Raw genomic sequence first — 6,000 nt, 5'->3', positions numbered from 1 at the left:
GTGTGTAACAAAAACAGAGTCTATAAAGTAAGTGTGTTTTTGGTGTTTCTGAAGTAACGCTAAATGCATTAGTGGAGAACATAAAACGTGTAGAGAGATATATACAGGAGGCAATACATTATAGATGCTTACTCTCAATATGATGGTGTATGGGCTTCTCACACATTTCCTATGCATCCATATACACATGCCTGTGTGCATATTACCTAGGACTATATTTCTTCACTCAAGAGCATATTTGATCACTGTTTCATGTGAATGCTGATTTTTCACATAACTTTTGTGAGTCTCTTTACAATGTGGTTTTCCCCTGACATTTAAAAACTTTATTTAAATACATTTCAAACACTCAGATGTGTGTAATGCAGAAAATGCAATTGTTCTCTCAATCCCTCCCCCCCAGAAATTCCCTGTTCATGGGTTCCGCTTTTCTGTATACACTGTACAAATATGTATAGTAATTCATTTATAGATTTTAGCTCATCCATTATCAGTTTCAAATGATACGTTTCATAATACAAAATATTATTTCCCTAAGAAATGTGTGTATGCACAACTTTCTTCACACATACTCATAGATATAATATGAAATGTATGACTAACTATACATACTTGGGGCATAGTCCGCACACACTTTTTCTTGCCAGACTGTACGATCATGCAGGTATTGTGTCCTCTGCTTTAGAGAACTCAGCGTACTGGCTCTCAGAACACAAGTGTCACGTGAGGACACAGAACAAAAGGGAGAAGGAAAAACAGGTGACTCAGCCACTGCAATCTCCCTGCAGCAGGACCTGCCAGCCTGTCACACAAAACAGGAGGGCCTGAGTCACCTCAGCCCCAACCAGATAGCTACCGACCCCCAAGACACACATACACACACTTACGCAATACACTCACAGATATGTACACACACTCAGAGCAACGATGTTAGTGACCCAAGATGCCTGATATTGATGCATATAATCCATGCTTTCTGCTCTACACATGCAAGCAAATGTTTCTGCTTCCAGTGTAAATGTTGTTTTCAGCTCCTTATTTTGAAAATACACGTGGGAGAAAAACAACAAACAAACAAACAAATAAGCAAACAAAGTTAGAGAGGGAGGGAGCCAAAACATAAGAGACTCTTAAAAACTGAGAACAAACTGAAGGTTGATGAGGGGTGGCAGGGAGGGGAGGGCGGGTGATGGGTATTGAGGAGGGCACCTGTTGGGATGAGCACTGGGTGTTGTATGGAAACCAATTTGACAATAAATTTCGTATTTAAAAAAAAAATGAAAATACACGTGGAAAATCTAAAATGCTGTTTACAATTATAAAGTAGAAAAAATGTTAAGCATCAGTAATCTGATCACCTAGGAGGAATGCTAACTGCAAATATGTGAGTCCACAGACTCTATTTGTACATATTTAAATTTTTTTTTCAGCGTTTATTTATTTTTGGGACAGAGAGAGACAGAGCATGAACGGGGGAGGGGCAGAGAGAGAGGGAGACACAGAATCGGAAACAGGCTCCAGGCTCTGAGCCATCAGCCCAGAGCCCGACACGGGGCTCGAACTCACGGACTGCGAGATCGTGACCTGGCTGAAGTCGGACGCTTAACCGACTGCGCCACCCAGGCGCCCCAGTATTTGTACATATTTTATATAAGATACTAAAAAGGGTTTTAAAAACCGTACCACCGGGGCACCTGGGTGGCTCATTCAGGTAAGCATCTGACCTTGGCTCAGGTTATGATCTCACGGTTCGTGAGTTCAAGCCCTGCATCAGGCTCTGTGCTGACTGTGCAGAGCCTGCTTGGGGTTCTCTCTCCCTCTCTCTCTGCCCTTCCACTGTTTGTGCGCTCTCTCTCTCTCTCTCTCTCTCCCTCCCTCCCTCTCTCTCAAAATGAATAAATAAGCTTAGAACAAAACCCATACCACCTATTTGAATACTCTCTCATATGCACATTTGTGTATATCTATTATAAAAGTATGAAACACTTCGATGGAGTAACTTTCACCAGACAACCAAAACAGCAATTACGGTTGTTTTTCCAATTACTAAAGCAATGCATCTTTGAGAGAGGCAATCAGAAGGGAAGGGTGTAAAATGAAAATATTAAATCCTAAGTGGCCTTCTCACCATATGCTTTGGCCCATTGTCCAAATATCTTCCATGAAGGGTCGGTACCTAATCTTGCAGAGGGTTTTCTTTTTCTTTTTCATACTAACAGAAACTCAGCTCTCTTCTTTCCCTCTAAAGATGTATACAGGTGGGTGCATAGACAGACATGATAGAAAGAGATAATAATATTTAAGTGTTGATCCTCTTTTTGCACACCAGGGGCAATGAATTAAAATAGACTCTTGGGGTGTCTGGGTGGCTCAGTCAATTAGGCGTCCAACTTCAGCTCAGGTCATGATCTCACAATTCATGAGTTCGAGCCCTGCATCGGGCTCTGTGCTGACAGCTCGGAGCCTGGAGCCTGCTTTGGATTCTGTGTCTCCCTCTCTCTTTGTTCCTCCCCTGCTCGCACTCTTGTCTCTCTCTGTTCTCTCTCTCTCTCTCTCTCTCTCTCTCTCTCTCTCTCAAAAATAAACAAAAATTAAAAAAATTAAAAAAATTAGAATCTTGAATGACACGAAAGTAACTTTCCAAGTGACCCCCAATCCTCAGAGACCTTGAATATGAAAATGCATCCAGAATTTTAGTTTACTATGATCTATCAAACGTGCTTGCCCAGTAAAATCACATAGAATAAGACAGAAGTGGAATGGTATAAATAGCAACTCCACAATCTATAACTTCACAGTCAATTCCAGACCATCAAGAAGTAGAGCCTTCAGATGGACCAGCTTCAATTTTTAAGTCCTGGTATACCTTTTGTTCTATTCCATTTGCTCTTTGGTTATGGAATGAAAGAGCCTGATGGCAGTATTTATTTATCCAATCAACGGCCATGAGTTTTAGAATTGTTTTGGAAGCTTTATTCTTTAACTCCTTTCCCCAGGGAGGGCTGTAATCACTTCACTTCCAAAGAAAAAGGAAAAGAAAACAACCCTCTGGAGGTGTTGTCTCAAAATGAGGGCACTTTCCTTGCTATGACTGCCCCCATCCCACTCCCCAGATGCAGGAATTCTCTCATATTTACCCCAATGCCCCATCCCTACAATTACTGCCTATTTGTTGGAGCTTCTTTCAAGCTGTAGGTTTTGTGAGTTTAAACTGTCCCCCAAATATGTATTTCCTTAAATGGATGAGTTGGCAGTTCCCCTTTTTTATTATAAAGGCACATTTTATGTCATTTCAGTTATAAAAGAAAATACATTCTTGCCTATTTTTGCACCTTTCCAGTGCCAGATGAATTCAGCATGAACTTTCACATGCAAGAGTTGTTAAGCTTTCATTGGGTTTGAATTCTATTTGTAGGACAACTGAGTGGGATCTTGAAACCTTTCCCTTATGTTGTTCACTAGTTTCATAAATTCATAGAGGTCATGCCTACTTGGAAACGTGAGCCATTTTTGTACAAACATTTAAATGGCAAATGTTACAAACTGAAAAATCATGAACTGCCCTCAGTCGTCTCAAAGAAGTGAAAAAAATTAGGCTTGTTTCTCACCTACAAATGATCAGCTATGACACTAAATAGACATACACCTTCAAATCGCTGAGGTCTGCCTCCCAATTTTTCATTAACAAAGAAGGACCAACAGCGCCTAGTCTTGCAGACACACATCTTCAAGAGCTATCTACTCACAGAAGGAGAAGCAAGAGCACTTGAGCAAAGAACTATACAAAGTTCAGGGTTTCCCTCAGGGCCTTGTTTTAAGACTAAAGAGACTTCTCTCCTATTCCTCTAGCAAACTCAGGTGGTTTCTTCCTTCCAGTAGGCTAACTTTCTTCCAAGGGTGTTCTGTTAACCCCTCGGGTCCCTATTACCTGCCACAAGGAAACCTCCACTACCCTCTATAACACCAATGAAATCATGCATGGCATTAGGGTTAAAAAAAAAAAGTCAAGGGCAGCCTCCATAATTACTAGTATCTAGGCAAGTTGATGAGGTGTATATTTCAGAACCTATCGATTGCCCTGTGTTGTGCACAAGGAGAAAAATGTGCCCTCGTTCATATGATAAGTCATTGCATCGTAATTTGTCACAACGACACTGGACATATGCCAGGTCCTTGATACCCATGGGGAAAGACTAACAAACCTATAATCTAATCTGACAAGGGCATGTGATGTATCCAACACAAAGACTGATGCACACCTTCATGTATTGACACAGGAAGAAAATTCGGACAAAAAAAATCGAACTAGAGACCAATTAAGTACAAATAATATGCTTTACATAAAGCACATATTCACATGGATAACAATGGTATATACTTTATCTTAGGACACAAAAGACATGTAAATGAAAGAGAAAAGTCTAGAATGGCAAACAGAAATGTCATGGCATGGTTCCACCGAAAACAGAAGAGGAAAAAGGATGGAAGTGGGTGGTGAGGGTAGACATCACTTTTCTTTCCTTTTTTTTTTTTTTTTTTTTTTTTTTTTTCAACGTTTATTTATTTTTGGGACAGAGAGAGACAGAGCATGAACGGGGGAGGGGCAGAGAGAGAGGGAGACACAGAATCGGAAACAGGCTCCAGGCTCTGAGCCATCAGCCCAGAGCCTGACGCGGGGCTCGAACTCACGGACTGCGAGATCGTGACCTGGCTGAAGTCGGACGCTTAACCGACTGCGCCACCCAGGCGCCCCTTTTTTTTTTTTTAAAGTAGTTTTCACCCCCAGTGTAGAGCCCAACACAGGGCTTGAACTCATCGACCCTGAGACCTGAGCTGAGATCAAGAATCGGACGCTTAACCAACTGAGCTACCCAGGCTCCCCTATATCACTTTTCAAATCATGTTTTAAAATATTACAGGGAGGACACATTTGTGTGTACATAGGTACCAAAAACCTTACTTTATAAGGACTCTAAGGAGATATGAAGTGAAATACTGGTATAAGTGAACAAAAAGAAGACAACCAAAACTGTACCATGCCGTTAGCATAGAAAACGATGAGAATATATTTGAAATGTCTTTGAGGTGTACTTTACATTGGTCAAAGGAAAAATTATTATTAAAATGTATATTTTTAACCACATAAGAGATACTGTATTGCAGTCCAAGAAGAGAGCAAAGGACTGCTGAATGTGTGAAGGAACAATCTTCCAAAATAAAGAACGATATCAGGTGGTATATTTGATGTGCCAAACTGCAAGCATAATACATTCCATCACACACACACACGAAGACACACATACAAACAGGTCTAGGCTCATCATAGTAAAAGTTCTAGAAACCAAAGGGAAAGGAAGGGCCTTAAAAACAAAGAGGGAAAAACAAACATGACTATTAAGCAATATTCTCTTATTATTTTAATTAGAGACAGCTTGATAGAATTCTTTGGAGACCAAAAAGGAAAAAAAAAAAAAGTCAAAAAGGGAGCAATGAGACAAGAGTGCCATGATAGGAAGAGTGGGCACTTGTAGTTCTAGAAAAACCAAGGGAAGATATGGTGCTTCTGAGAAGCCATGATCTGAGGAGGAGACCTCAGAGCTTGGGCTCACACTTTGTCTTTTAGACATGCTTCTTAGTTTGTGTGTGTGTATGAGCTACTCATTGTGTGATAATACTCACAATATTATCCTCTAGGTTACACAAAGTAACATTAGATCTCCCAACCCTACCCATTTCCCTCATTTACTGACTTCAAATTTTCTCTCATTTTATGCACACAATAATTTTACTATAAGTAGGTGTAAATGAGTAAACTTACATCTTAAGGGTTCATGGGACAATCGTTAAGCAGAGGCACATGATGAGAAATACTTGGGGACCTCTGCTTTCAAGTACTCAGGTAACAATTCCCTCGTGCAGTGGTGTCACCTTAGGACAGTAAAACGGGACTGAGGTATGACAGGTTATTCAATCACCCTAGCCCTTCACAAGAGGAGCTGC

This window comes from Leopardus geoffroyi, chromosome X, assembly GCF_018350155.1.
Source record: "Leopardus geoffroyi isolate Oge1 chromosome X, O.geoffroyi_Oge1_pat1.0, whole genome shotgun sequence".
Lineage (NCBI taxonomy): Eukaryota > Metazoa > Chordata > Mammalia > Carnivora > Felidae > Leopardus > Leopardus geoffroyi.
Note: the sequence above shows the minus strand (reverse complement) of the source record.